The sequence below is a fragment of the Miscanthus floridulus genome, chromosome 12 (assembly GCF_019320115.1).
Source record: "Miscanthus floridulus cultivar M001 chromosome 12, ASM1932011v1, whole genome shotgun sequence".
Taxonomy (NCBI): Eukaryota; Viridiplantae; Streptophyta; class Magnoliopsida; order Poales; family Poaceae; genus Miscanthus; species Miscanthus floridulus.
Window position 1 is genome coordinate 57,492,783 of NC_089591.1, and position 15,783 is coordinate 57,508,565.

The window sequence follows — 15,783 nt, forward strand, 5'->3', positions numbered from 1 at the left end:
CTGCATCGGCGGTCCTCGCTGACTGCACGTGCCTCGCCTGTTCGTCGGCCACGCCCCCTGCCTAACCGTCCGCGTAAGATCAGATGACCCAAAAATCAATAGGTTGGAGAGACCGAGGTTTAGCAATTCTGTTGAAGTAGGTAGCGTGATGTGGGGCCAATTCTGGTGTTCAGCGCGGCCAGTGCCCAGTAGTAATAGAGTGGTTTTTTTTTATTAAAAGAGAGAAGAAAGGTCTAGGCCAGTGCCCATTTCAAATTTTAAACTGAAAATCCCGAGGTTTATGGGGTTAATGCGAATTTTAAGCTTGAAATTTGGGCATGGCGGACAACTAGGCCGCCGACTCGTCGATCGTGGTCGTGGGGCACTCGCATTCCTGCACGCCGCAGTCCCCAGCCCCGCACAAGACCGCTCGCCCGGCGCCCCGGCCCCAAGGGCCCAAACTAACCAATGTTTCGCACCCGAATCGCCCACCCCCGAAGCCCCGACGCCCCGACGCCCGACCCCACAACCGGTCGCTGGTTGCCGCTCCGATGCCGCCGGCCGGTTCACGCGCCTGGAACCCGACGCTACCACCACGCCTTCCACAGTGCCACCCGTCGGCCGACCAGCCACCGCCGCCTCTTCGATTTTACTACTCGCCCGGCTCCCCGCCACTCTGTCCCCTCTGTTTCGGCCGTCGTAGAGCAGAAATGGCGAATCAACACCGGCTGACTACCTGGAGTTGAGGCCGAGGCCACCTGGTGCGGGGGCTGTCCGCGCAGTCATTGCCTGCTTCCGACATTGTTGCCCAGGTAAGCTCCCCATTCTGCTGGTTGCTGAAGACGAATTGATTGGTTCGAGTTGGGGATGCATGATGCATAGAAACCGAACATCTTATTTCTACTGTTTAGAAATTTGCGTTTGCTGCGTGGAGCACATTGGATACACCTTTAGCGTGTCACTGGACTAGCATGAAATGGTTGTGGAAGTAGGCATGAATTAACATTGCAAGCTTTGGCAGCCCGTACGTAGTATGGTGTATGATAAATTGGTTGCATTTGAGGACCACTTACCGAACCTCGATACTGCATAACAGTTGATAATACATATATCGCATTCATACGAGCCAGAGTACTTGGCTCTTGATAGTCTGGAGTTCAGTCCCTTATTTTATTCTTCCCTTTAGGAGATACAATGCAAAGACTGTTTGACAAGGCTAGCAACCAGTAAGCACTTGTGATGCTTCTTCTTCTTCATACCGAAAACTTACTTTGCATCATAGTTGAATAACCTGCATCGTCTACTGGTGTCTGCCATGATTCAGAAGAATCAATATTTCGTAGAGGAGCAAATCCGTGCTTAATGGCCGCCGACCAAGTCTCATCGATGTCCATCATATCGTCGCCACACTCATGCATATCCCAACCTTCCAGAGCATGCAGTATTCCAGCAATGCGCCAGGCACTCATGACCCTTCTGGGCAGCCAATTCTGTGAATACAACCAATTGTGTCATGCATACTGATGTAGATTGCATTATCTATTTGAGTCATGCATACTGATGTAGATTCCAGCAATGCATACTGATGTAGATTGCACTATCCCAACCTTCTAGGCTTTGAAAATGAGAAGTTCCCTATGTAGATATCTGATCCCATTTTCAAAGCTTACATAGAATTTACATGAACAGGTAACAGAAGCCACTATTATTACCTCACAGGTGTGAACATTCTTCATTGTCTCTGGGATCTTCATTGCGGGAGTACTCAAGTAAGTGCAATCCTTGGCGGATCTTCTTAAGTGGAAACTGTGATGTAGGAATGAACGTCGTTCCTTTTGGTGCCCTCTGTTGCTGTTTATCATCTATGTTATCTCCTATCCAGATCTGTAAAATGGAACTTCAATCAATAGTATATTCTGCTTGCTGGAGGGTTGTTCCTTTAGTTATATTATATGTCCTAGTTATAAATATTTTTCCTACTAGTTTTCTTGTCATCTGGTAGTAGATGGTATTTCCAAAACTTTCTATCACTAAAGCCGCAAAAGGTTTAGTCCATAGATGCGAAGTGGCAGAATGTGTTAACAGCCAGCTTGTGTATTAGGTCTATAGTACAGTATGCACTATCCTGTCATGCACTCATGCTTTTGCTAGTGAGACCCCCTATGATGTACTCACTCAGTCACTCTACGGGCCTATGGCTCCTGAGGATTTTCTTTTCATCCCTTGTTATACACCTCTTACCTGAGGTATGTCTTTATTGGAGAATTTTAGGGTAGACAGTTATACCCTCTGGAAGTCGTGACTTGAGCATTTCATGTTCCTTCTTTTGATTCATGATTACCTGAGCAGAAATATGTTGGTGAAATGTTTTGAAGATTTTAAGAAGACCATATTACAGTTAGCACGACCTATTAGACAAATAGAGTGGCAGAATGACAGGTGTACCTGGATGCCTATCTCACATAAGGCGATAGCTGTTCCCTGGGCTACCTTGGGAAGTAATTCTTGGAAGAAACACTTTCTTCGTACCAAAAGGGATGCTCTTGAGCACCACTGCAGTTGCTAAGCCACTTCCATCAACAAGTCGCACTCTTAGTTTTGGATATTTTTGTATAAATAGTTCGCCGCTTCTATTAAGTGTCTTTGCCTAGAAAACCAAATATAGTGTTAGACTCATTTTTACTGGTCATTTTAAAACTTCGGATGAAAGATTGTTCACTTTGAACTTCTTAGGAAAAACTAGTGTGTAGTGTGCACCAATTTTGCGCAATACTCTGGCTTAAAATTCTATTTGAATCCAAAAAAACAGGAAATGTGTTCCTACTTGTGTTTGGCTTATATGCTTTTTTGCATTTTCCTTATTATTGCAGTACATGACCTATAAATGTGTAAGGCAAGTATGATTATCACCTGATTTAGTAGTCCTAGACTGAGCACCTTGACCCCCCTTTCATCAGCATCTAATATTGCCTTTTCGATCAAGTTGTTAATGGATTCTCTTTCCCAAGTCATGCCATACTGCAAGAAGGAAATTGTCAGTAAGGTACTAAGGTGTTAGATCATAAAGCACCCCCCCCCCCCCCCAAAAAAAAAAAGTCAAGTACTTGGAAGTTGTATCTTGGTATTGCCCATGTCTGCATCTTGAACTTCTTCATTGGAGTCTCTCAATGACAAACGCAGATGATCCATAAACCCATGCCAATACCATTGACAGACACGCCACATGGCCATATCATCCAGCTATACCATATTGGGTTGTCAGATGGTTTGGAAGCAATGGAGGCAATCCCAATCCTTAGATGATAAGTCGATTGCAAGGTGGTCATATGTGTCAGGTGAACCAGATCTGGTGTTTCATCTGTGACTTTCAGTGATTTCTCATAAAGCTCATCGCTTGACTTGTCCATGGTGTTGTACATGTAGTCGTACAATGGCATGAACAGTGAGTAGTTTGTGCGGAACTGGGTGTGATGTAGAGAGTGAAACCTGTAGGGACAAAACAAATGGTTGAGACTTGAGAGGTATCATTGCCCCCACCCCCCCCCCCCCCCCCCCCCCCACCCCCCCACCCCCCCACCCCCACCCCAAAAAAAAAAAAAAAAACTGTTCACATGGGAATTCAAGGGATCCCAAATCTCATCACCTGGTACTGGTTGACAGATTTGTATTTTCGTGTTAAGATGTTATACTTACGATGGGTGTACATGAGATACTTCAGAGGAGGGAAGGCTTTGAAGATCCACTTTGGTACCAGCTCAAAATTGCAGTGCCCCATATTATTCATGAAGTCAATGTATGCAATGTACAAGACAATGGCCAGAACAGAACCACAGCCCATAAAAATGGGTGCTATTGTCGGGATTGAAACAACATGAAAATATACCACATGTTCAGCAAATGGATGGATGACAGCTGTCAGTCATACAGTAAAATTGTGTTAGAAGGAAAGAAATTGTGAATTGACCGCAAATATTGCATTGCCACGCTTTCTGTAACACAAAAACACTAAGGTGACTGCACATAAATGAACATTTAGTGATTTATTGCAGCAATATTAGTGTATGGTGTTTTGTAGAAAATTTTGAAATAGATTGGGTGCTGAAGGACAAGAAATTACTGCTCTGGTCATAACTGTCTTTTAAGGTTTCAGAGGACTGTCGTTGTAGTTTTGTACTCTTTTTTCTTGGGCACATTTATTCTTTCAAATTATTATGCTTACAGCACCAAGTTATTCTCTCATCAGCTTGACTGTTGTTGTGAATAAGTCAAAAAAAAAAATCCAATTGCAATAAAAAATATGAACACCACACATTCTTCTTATGCCCATTTTTTATTCCTTTTTTTAATGAAACGCTGTTCTTTGTTCTTATTTAAATATCTTGGATTCAATGAGGAGTGGCTACCAGAAGTAATAATGGGTTCGTGCAGGATCTGTAATTTTTCTACCCATTGAACTAGACTCGGGGGACCTTTTTTATCTAATATGCAACAGAATTTGTGTATAGCTTTATTAAAGTAGAAGATCGAGTTTACTCCACGCGTCTGGCAAGCCAGCGCTAGAACAGCCGTTGGTCCAAATGGATTATGGCTGGAACGATTACGTGTTGGTCCAACTAGATTGGAGGATAATAATATGATGGATTCATTGTGGTAACTGAGATAACTTTTCCACAAATGGTGGTGGGGAAGTGTCCCTGTGTGGCTTCATTTGGCTCCTGAGGCCTATGGGCCTGCTATGTACATAAACTCTATTTCCTTCCTTATGGAGAGGCAGAGCTCCCTGCCAGATTTTCAAAAAAAAAAAAAACTGTTGCTGTTACTTACAGGTTATGGGTTCTGTGACGATGGAGGCATGGTGGTGTGAGTGGTAGCGAGAGTAGAGGAAAATGGTGGTGCAAGGCTCGATGGAACCAGTAGTAGAGGAACTCACAGGCCCCATGTGAAGAAGCACAGTGACGATGGCCCCATCAGTTCTCCAGACCGGAAGGAGTCTGACATTCGGGATCATTGCATAGGCCAAATAGAACTCGAGCCCATTGAAGATGATCTGGTCATCCCTGTGTACAGAATGGTAAGGACTGCGTTTATATTGGCAGTGCAGATGTGGCAAGCTGCCTAGTTAAGTTAGCCAATGCAACAATATCTGATATGTGCGTGTATGTATGTGCAGTAACAAATGGTTGCCCGTGATACTTACCAGGACCTCTCCCGGTCCACCTGCTCGAACTCAATACTACGGTCCACGATCACGTTCTTTCTGCGAGCGGTCTGATAGCGCGACAAGCTGATCCAGATTTGGTTGTGGACCATCCTCAGCAGAAGGGCTGGTAACATGGTGGCATATGCTGGGTCAAGGTCTCCCCACCCCTTGGTTGCCACCCTGTGGGCAGTGTGCAGCACCGCAGGTACCAGGACCAGGTACTGTCCATTCAACACAAACTTTGGGTCAGTTCTGATAGGATAATGAATGCTTGTAAATGTGTTCGTATCTTCGGTCGTTCTGAAGTTATTGCTGTAGCCTGCAAGGCATGTCAGGATTCATTTTCTCATGCAGTCATTTATATGTACAACTACTCTTACATATCATATTAGCTTTGTCCTAAATTAAATATTTGTATTTCCTACCATTAATTTCAAAAAAAATAGAGATCCATGACATATTAGGTTCATTATGAAAAATACTTTTACAATATGTAGTTTATATGTTATGAAACAATAAGATTTTTTTCATTGAATGGTCAAAAATAGGAGTGTTTGACTTAGAACAAAGCTAATGTGACATATAGAAAAGAACGAAGGGAGTACCACCAGTGATTTAGGCTTGATACAATAAAAAGTTTGTGACTTCACGAGGATCAGGCCGATGTGAGCTGACTAATTTTAGCAGAAGGTAAGTACATAAGCGGCTTAAATCTCTTTTTAGAATAAAAAAACCTACTGAGCATTTATTTTCAGCTACAGTCAACTGGGCCTGAAATAATGGCAGATGATTCAATCTTTCTGCGCACCCATTATTGGTGCATGTTATTACACTTCACTATGAAAGTTGCCAACGGTGACCTAATCAGACTCCTTTTTTTTTGAAACATTTTTTTTTTGAAACAAACCTAATCAGCCTCCTTCCGTCGTTTTCTGAACCATTTTATGGAACTGACCATGCCATACTGTGAAAAGGACACTCCCGACCAAAGTCATGTCACAACTAATTCAAAACGATGTCAACAAAACCAATAACCTAGAATCATGCCAAAACTATCTTAAAGAAACCATGCCAATAAAATCAATAAGCTAGGAATATGTATCTTATGCGTCTGTAACCCCTATAACAGGTTAGAATGAATGCAAGTATATTTGTTGGATAACAGCAGGGTTCTCTGTCACACACACACCACCGCCGCCGCCGCCACATTTCTAGCTCTACCGTGCTAATTTGACGCAGAATCTAATCATCAACCAATTTATTTATTTATTTTCTTCTTTAACTACTCCATTAGCTGTGCTTGTTGATCCTTGTGGCCACGTCATTAGCTAAAGAACAGAAACACTCAGCCTGTTCGTTTGGCTGTGGCTTGTCATAAACGATCGTAAATTTTCAGCCGGAATAGTATTTTTCTCTCACACAAACCAGCCAGCAGTACTTCTTCACGAACTAGCAACGATACGAACCAGCCAAACGAACAGGATGACTATCACCCTCTGTCAAAATCTGAAACCTAGCTAAAACAGTCAAATATTTGAGAGAAACAGTAAAGACAACATGGAGGATATGTGTGTAAGTCGGTAGCTTTGCATACCTTGAAGTTCCCCATCCATTGCATGGCCATTCTGTCAAAGGTCCCGGGCGTGTTGCCATGGTGATGAAGGAGACCTTGCTGTCTTCCTGGGATAAGCAGTTCCCTCCCTCAGCTTCAGCTTAGCTATGCTATGTTGGTACCGTTTCAAGCACCCCTCGCATTTTATATGCAGGGTGCAGGGGACTTCGCAAAAAACACCTCCATAAGTATATGTTTTCAAAAGCCTCTTAGACTCTTACATTCTTCCTTTTTGTCAGTCACCCTGTGAAATGTTGTGCAGCTCTTAGTATTATAATGTAATAATCTAGTTTTTTTTTTTAAAAGAATTGAGATTCTTGAGGATATATCACGCGAAATGAGATTGTGTTAAAAAAAAAGTGCTAATATCCATAAACTGAAACTGAAATAGGATGTAATAGAATATTTGTTAGACCTGTTCACGAGTTAGCTAACCTTGAGTGACCTAAAAAAGACTATCGACTGAAATTATATATAGGGCATATTTGGGACTGCTCTACGAACTTTGCTCCACAAACTCCACTATGGAGCAACTCTACAGAAAAATCTGGAGTTTATGGCGCACCCCTTTAGTTGCTCTCACAACTCCATCTTTTTTTCTGGAGCAGAGTTGTGTGGAGCTGAACTTGTTTGGTTAAAAACGTGGAGCGGAGCGGAAAAACGTGGACTGAAGTGGTCCCAAACACCCCCATAATAAGTATAGCACTCAATTTCCCGAATGATTTTACTACTTCTGTAATTAGAATGTAATAGAAGAGCTTGTACCATACCCACAAAAGTACTATACATAGAGAATGCGTTTGTACCGATCACATTCTAAAGGTACAAGTACAAATTAGCGCAAATGCAACAACACTCAAGCAAGGATATATACTTAAAAGCGCCTTCAATGGCCAGCTCTAAGTTTAGGCATTCGGTGTCACGTGAAGAGAGGGACTAAAAACTTTAAGCCATTGTGAGGAAAAGAGGTAAACTCTTTTGTGCGCTCTGATGCTTGGAATAATAGCGGAGCAGATCATGCGCCATCGCTAACAGGTAGCGATGCTCCCAATTAATACAGCAGAGTTGACGTCGACGACGACCAAAGGTTTGATAGATTACTCGGCCAGCTTGTGGTATCTGTGCTCCTTCCTGCTGCGACTGCGACTGCGAGGTGGCGCGGGGAGCCTAGGCACGGCGAAGCACCGGCACCGGAACTGCCGCCGGAGCCGGTCCAGGCCTTTCACCCTGATCCTCTGCCGCAGCCGCTTCATGATCTTGTCCAGGACGGCCCTGAAACCTTGTGCAGCTTCTTGCTCCGCTTTCGCCAAGCTAATGAGCCGCCGTCTCTTGCTCCCCTTCTTCACAACTGCATCAGGATTAATTGTGGTTGGGTCATTAGCCACTTCGTTCGTTACTCGCCGTATATGACAGATTCTGAGATAGGTTTTTTTTTCCTCAGGAATGTAGCTTGCATCTCCAAATCTGTTCCAAATGTGTTCCATGCACATGATTTTTGTTTTTTTTTTTACAAAACATGCAAGATTACCTGAGACTCTAGATGGCATTTTCCGGCCGGGTGGCGGATGCCGGATGGGTTTTACTTTTTCTCGTACAACCGCACCACGATAAACATATGACTGATCACGTGATCAGTCTTGTCCTGGGTCCCACGTCCACGTACATAGATTAAAACTATATAAAAATATATTAATATTTATGATACAAAATAAAATATTATTAAAATATTATGAAATGTATTTTTTATAGACCCAGTTGGATACATAAATGTTAATGTTAACATTGTAAACTCAATCAAAGTTAAACTTGTTTGATTTTGTACTTTTTTCCCCTTTGACGGAGGCCGGAGGGAGTACAAGGCCTTGCTGATTTTCGAGAAAGACGTGCACTCTGGGGAGCAAACTGCAAGATGCACGCATGGCGGCATGGACCGGGGGGGGCGGCGCGACTGCGCGAGCGAGGGAGCTAGCGAGAGGTACCTTGTGACGACCGCTTCTTATCGTCGTTATCTTTCGTGCCCCGTAGCCTCGCGTTCTGGACGGCCTCCGTCAGCGTCTCCAGCCGCTCCCGCATCCTGCTCTGGACGTGACTCCGGGTGCACTGCAATGGCATCAGCGTCACCGCCCGCCGGCGTCAGCCACGGTGTTTCTTTCTGTCTGTAATGGAAACGGAAACGGACGATCGGTGGGTGGGCGGTTGAGCGCTGGGCGCTGGCACAAGAACCTTGATGTGGTACTTGACGTAGGACTGGAAGTTGAGCAGGATCCACGCGGTCTTGGCGGCCCGCTTCCCCCTCACGTGCCGCGACAGGACGCCTGCACATGCGGGCCGGGGGCCCAAGTAGCAGATGAGACAGGTTGTTATTGTTACTCATGAAGCCCGGCCCACTACTAGAAGCTCTTAACTGGGAGGGAGTGCAGCAGCCAAAAAAAAAAGTACCGAATGAGACGAAGCCGCCGTTGGTGGTGAGGTGTTGCACCTTCTCCCCGCGCAGCTCCGGCGGCGGGATCGGCGACCAGCTGCACTTGGGGCGCCCTCGCGAACGAGTTCCCGACGTCCTGCAGCTCCTGCACTAAAAAGTTCATCCGCGGCTCGATCTAGCTCCTTTTGAGCATACATGCATGCATACGAGTGCACGCGCTGGATTAAAGAGCAACGATGGATGCAATGCGTGCAAGCACACCGTACCGACCTGGAAGAAGGAGGTGGCGATGGCCAGGTCCGTGTCGTCCCTGAAGCGCATGGGAAGATGGCGTTTATCGTCTCATCAGCCTTCGCGCAGGACGTACATGTACATTGCAGTACGTGTTAGCGATCGATCGAGCTGCATGGGCCAGTTTTATTTGCATTGATGCAGGCTTCCTGCGTTCCCTTGATTATATATTTCTCTGACAGTCTGAAGATATATTGGTTTCAATTAGTTTGTCGTGCGCACAAACAAGAATTGAACGCACCGTCCTGCTGACGAAGAAGGGCTTCCCTCTGATTGTACACAGAGCCTCATCGTGCCCGACGAGCCGGGGCTCCCCAGCACGTCCGTCAGCTGCGAGCTCAGCACCACGGATTGCAGCAGCGACACCTGGTTAATGGCCTTCACGCGATCTACATAGTATATTCAGAGCGCGATCGATCGGTTGTCCTCCCATTGAGAGCGTTGCTTGGCTTCTTCGTAGGGAGGGGTACGTACCTTTCTGCCGGGTGAGGCCGGAGAAGTTGAGCTTGAGCGTCAGGACGTATCCTTCCCTCGGCGGCTCCACGATCTCCGCGAACCTGCCATACGTCTTCCCTCGTCTCCTGCAGGGGTCAGTTCAGGCAGGCCGCCGCTCGACGAGGGTGTGGCCTCGTGGGAGAGCGATGGCGTCGATATCGACAGGAACACGTTCTCGGGATCCTGACACTGAAGCCTGCAACATGCTTGCATGGTTTACGCGGATGATCACTCTTCGTGTGTATTCGCCTTGTTTCTTCTTCCCAGGGATGCTGGTATTACATACCTCCACATGATAGCGAATCGATTCAAAGCTCGAAGAAGGTATGGTCGACAGGCATTGGTCTTTCGGCGCTGCAACAACACACATTGGGTTTGGGTAAGCAGAGCACATATCAAGGTCCATGGATTTCAAAATTTTCTCGCCCATTCAGTATTACAGTGTCAGTTTTTACTACACCACTTAAGCGAATACAGAGTGTAGAATCATCATGCCCAGAGAGAGCTACTACTACTACTACTCCGTTTACCATCGCACATACCAATTATAGACTTCATGTTTTTACAGCCAAACTACAGAAGAGTAACAACCTGCGACTCACCTCTGCATCCTCGTCAGGATTTCGACCAGAACACGGGATCCACTGCTGAAGAACGCCATGGCGTTGGCACAGTTCGGCACCCAGGAGCAGGAGCAGGATCGGCTCCTTAAAGGGATCAAATAAAAGGGGAAAGGAGAGAAGAGAGGTACAAGTGTTGCTTTGATATCAGGGTCATGGTCTGGTGGATGAAAAAAAACAAATTCACGGGACACCAGGGAGAGGACGACGGTGGTCGGTGGGCGGTGGCTGCCTGCTGCCTGACTGGTGACTGGTGAGACTAGAGCCTCCCTAGAGGGTGTGAGGGGGACATCTCCTGGCTGCTGCTGGTGAACTACTTCTGAAGCAACCTCCTGAGCTCAGCCATCCCGTTTGCTTTGTTTCCAATGCACTCCACAATCATTTCAGGGCTTTTTCGAATAACTCCACAGGCAAATATGGAAATCCTCGAGTGGTACTGAGTGTTGGATCTGGAACAGACAGTGCAGATCACACCCACCTCGTATTTTTTTTTTCTACACCAATTCAAGATATTGGAGTAAACCTAACCTACCAGGTCCAACCTTTTCTGTTTATTAGAAATTTTTTAAAAAAAAAACAGACCAACTGCACCTGTCAGTAGGTGAAACATGTGAATGACATCACCGACAGTAACGCTGACTGAGATACACAAGTTTATTCCAATTGAATTGCTCTTTCATGCTACAACATTTAAAGATAGTTTGGATCAAGACAACACGTCAATCACATCCTAATCTCCTTTTTTAAAAAGAAAAAAGCAGCAGATATCACATTCCTATGTTTGAATTTGAACCTAGGCAGTACAACATCACACGTTCAGCTCAACTGTTGCAGGATGCAATACAATCCAGAATCCATGTATGAGGAATGGCTTGCAGCCAACTGTGGCTGCCAGTTCTTGAGCCTCAGCTATTCTCTTATTGATGGTCTCAAGGGTGTCCATATTGTTTCCCTTGCGGCGGCTCCATGCTGTAAAGAATCAAGGATGTAGTAGAGAGCTCAGTCTTCTCCAAAATGGAACCCCCTGCTGCGGCAATCAATTCTTCAAGGTTGGCCTTGTATCCCGGCATGAAATGGCCACTGAAATAGAAGGTCAACCCAGCAAACAGGCTTGGTACCTACAGAAGGGGAAATGTGTGCCGTCAGTACACCAACAAGATTGTTACAATGAAGTAATGGTTTGGCTTATTTACTCCTGGAATTCATTTGCAAACCTGCTGCGATGCTCGAAGCCTTCCTGTGCGAGGGCCATCGACAGAGCCATGAACATCACACCTGATCTCATAGGGCTCTTCTGGGATTGGTTTCCTAGCCTCGATACAGGCTTTCAGCCCTAAATATCAAATGCAAATTTGCATTAGAATAACTTCTTTGCAGAACAGGGCAGTCTAAGCAAAAGCAACCTAGCAGATGCAAGCAATATACTAGATACAGCACTTAGTTGAACTATCCTATCTAAGTTGTGGTGGCTCCAAAACCACAAAGACAAACCACAGCATATATAATTTGATTAGCCCTGACTATATTTACTGATCTTCAGAGAAAATGGACTTACAATTCACATTGAGAACCCATTTCCCAGCTAAAATAGCCATGAGAACCTTGAGTGTCCTAGCACATGCCCCACGTTCATCCGTATTAGCAATCGCATGAGTCACATCCGAACTCCAAGTGTTAGTTACTGTGATGCCAGTGTGACACTCAAACTGATTCAAGATTTCCTGAAGTTTATGAACATTTCAGTGCACATTACATACTTGAATAAGCTCTAAAGTACCTTAGTTATGAAGATCATGTCAAAAAAAGCAATTACCCTCTCATGGCCAATGAGGGCAGATCCACATATAACCCATTCACTAGTCAGAAAAGGTGAAGCAGTCCAAAGCTCATCCCTTTGCATTGGAGAAGGTGAATTCATATCAGTGTCAGAAGATGGTCTGCAAAATTCAAAGAGGGGCCATCAGAAGACACAATCAGGTATAGCAAAACAGAGTCATGTATAACAGGCACAATGGCATACTGCTGCATCTTGGTCTTCCTTTTTGACTTTGATCTCTCACAAGGCAGCTTTTTTGATGAATGTGTAGGACACAGCATAACAAAGTTCTCCTGGAGCAAATCACATTTGTTCAGTGAGATAATCAACAAATATTTTACCACAAGAGGGAACACACTTTTCACTTGATACACAATGGACAATCCAGATTTAAGGAACAAAACTTACTTGATCCCATTTGCAGCCTTTGATGTTGTAGGCACATGGGACATGAAAAACTTCTGCGACAGCTCTTCACAAGGCAGCCAAGTGCTGCACCTTTCAAGCCACAAACACTGCATTTGATCTTAGAAGCACGGGCCAACTCAGGCTCCAAGTTGTTTGCAATGTCACCAGTAAAGAATGCTTGAGGAGCCCTGTATAGGAGTATGTGTACAAATCAGTGAAATAAAGTATGTGCTCATTCAGAAATAGTATCATGAAAGTTGCCAGGAACATACCATTCAACACACTTCTCATGGACATGCTGAACACTTGATTTCCAAGCTTGATCAGCTTCTATTGGCTCCCCATTCAGATAATGTGACAAAGGGCCAGTGCACTGTAAATTACAATTTACATTAGGTTCTTCGAGTATATATACAAGAAACAATCAGCAGGCCATATCCTAAATAATAGTAAACAAACTCCAACTCTTGTTTAAGTTCTACAAGACCAACCTCAGTGACTTGGGAAGAATGACAGAACTCACATTTCCGAGCACTGGCCATGGTTGTCTGTCCTGTATCTGTGTTGAATATCACATTAGCATCTTGCATTTCCAAATATTCTGAAAGGAGTTCAGGCAGGAAATGACTTACTTTGAACCTGATCATTTGATTTTTGCCTCTTCAATTCTCTGGTATGGTCATCCATTACATTTGTCTCTCTTTTCAATGCAGTTTGAAGAGGTGATCTGCTTGTTATCTGACAGAATAGCACACATTTAAGAGTGAGTCTACACAAAGTATTTTTCTAAACAACTTTTGAAAAAAAAGAAAGGGGAAAAAAAAGGGAGTTAGTCTAGATAGAATAGAATTCTACCAGTTCTCCTTCAAGGTCATTGCTGTCACAATCCAAATCTCCAGGGCCGTCAGAAGATTGTGACCCAGAATGTCCCTTTTGCACGAGAGCTGTTGGTGCACCAGCTGCAGCACCAGCTTTGTTCTCAAATGCAGGATCTTTTGTTTGAACACCATCAGTGTTCCCAAATGCAGGTCCAGTTGATTGGTTATATACAAGCTTTGAAGCAACAGGATTGTAAGATTTCATCTGGTCAGATTTCTCCACCACCCCACTTCTGTTTCCTGATTCTGGTGTTCCATGAGATGCTGTCTTTGCATCTGAACAAAAAGAAAATTTTCCACATCAATCAAAACTTTTGACAGACTATTAGTTATTAACAGTGCTTGAAGTTCATATTCTGAAAAAAATGGGCGTACCAGGAATGTTAATTGAGCATCCTGTTGTTCAGTCATGGTGCTGACGGTAGAGCTGAGGCTCCTGTGAATGCTCACTATTGACTCGAGATGAGAAGTTGGCCTTAAATCTGCGAACAAGGCTGGGGTCAAATAAAGAATCAAGGTGTCAATCAGAACTCTGAAACTATTCAGTAAGCCGTGATGTGCCTTGAGAACAATAGCCTGATTTGCAAATGGCACAGCTGTAACCTTTTGAAGTCGGTGTAAGGGCACACTTGCTGAAAGAAAGGAACAACTTGTTACTTTGTCAGTCGCCACAACTCAGCAGGGCAAGATCAGTGGAGGGTGACGAGCGTTCGTCGGTTTAGATGTCTGAAGAAACTACCTGCAGGATGTGTGGTAGCACGGCAGCGTTGTCGGCGAGGTGAGCAACTTCAGGCTGACAAACAAAGTTTTCACCGTCAGATGACAAATCAGTTCAGTGTACGAATCGATTCATTCTCATGCTACTCCGATGCTCGCAGTTTGCCTGGATCTAGCTTTAGCTAAGTTCGCCCCCGCTGCTGCGGCCATGCTAAGCTTAGGCGTGCTACTACAAAAGGATCGATGCTTGCCAGTTGCCTGGATCTAGCTCTAGCTAAGCTCGTCCCCCGCTGTTGCCAGCCACGCTAAGCTTAGGCGCGCTGAGATCTTGGACCATAAAAAATGAACATTTCGATATCTAGAGTTCTAGACCGAAAGGCAAAAGCAAAGGACACAAGGGATGGTTTGACCCACCAGACGGGGCAGGTGAGCTCCAGCTCCATCTTCTGCAGGTTGAGCACCAGCGGGTTCAGGAGCCTCCTCAAGTTCTCCATCTTCTCCACCCACGACACGAACGCCCCTTCTTACTACTCCCGCCTCCCCCTCCCCTCCCTCCGATATCCCTTGAAAGGGCTACGGCGTGAGGGGACAAAGAGCCGGAGCGCGAGACATATGCGGTGCCGACTGCCGAGGGACTTGGAAGCTTGAGCTGGGGAGCTGCCTCTAGCGCCAGACAAATACGCGGGGAGAGGGCGGCCAATCGGGGTTTCGGGACGGGAGGGAAGTGGTGGCGGGCAGGCAGCCGGCTGAACGAAATGTTTGGGCGCGAGCGCGTGGGCGGTCTGTGAACCGGACGCCATCCCATCCGCGGGAGGCGGGAGATTTTTCGGCGGCGGGGACGAGTTTTATTGCCCCTTTTGGCCGGCGAAGCGGGTGTTTCGAGCGCCCCGCGCGCGGGCGGCGGCGGCAACCTCGCGTCCCGCTCTCCTGGCGGGCGGCTCGGTAAGAAAGACCTATAGGACGAGGAGGGGCGCGGGGTGCGGGCTGGGCTGCGGATGGGGGGGAGATAGTGATCAGTTGTTGCGGGCCTCGTGGGCCGGCCTGTTGAAACTTCAAACACCGGCCTGTTGTTTTGGATTAAAAATCAGATTTACGGTTGCTCCACGCAAGATATAGGATAGCCGTCACACAACAGTCCCAAACACGCTCTAAACCTTTCCCTCGTGAAAGCACAATCACCTTGTAAAAAGTCAGAAAAAAAGAGAGAGTCTATTCGGCAATTGAGTTTGCAAGCCCTAGAAACACCAGTTTTTCTATTAGATCAACAAAGGACATCAGATTGACTTTACTCACACTACCACCATGGCGCTTTCCCAAAGCTGTCTTTCTTATGCCGACGGCTATA

The 15,783-nt window shown here is 45.6% G+C and overlaps 3 pseudogenes; all 3 read right to left on the bottom strand.

Annotated features, from left to right (window-relative positions):
- Positions 1–1,164: 1,164 nt before the first annotated feature.
- On the bottom strand, positions 1,165–6,982 carry LOC136497071 (very-long-chain aldehyde decarbonylase GL1-7-like; annotated as a pseudogene).
- Positions 6,983–7,558: 576 nt separating this feature from the next.
- LOC136497072 (actin-related protein 2/3 complex subunit 2B-like) lies at positions 7,559–10,840 on the bottom strand (annotated as a pseudogene).
- A 572-nt stretch (positions 10,841–11,412) lies between these two features.
- On the bottom strand, positions 11,413–15,374 carry LOC136497795 (BRCA1-associated RING domain protein 1-like; annotated as a pseudogene).
- Positions 15,375–15,783: the final 409 nt, after the last annotated feature.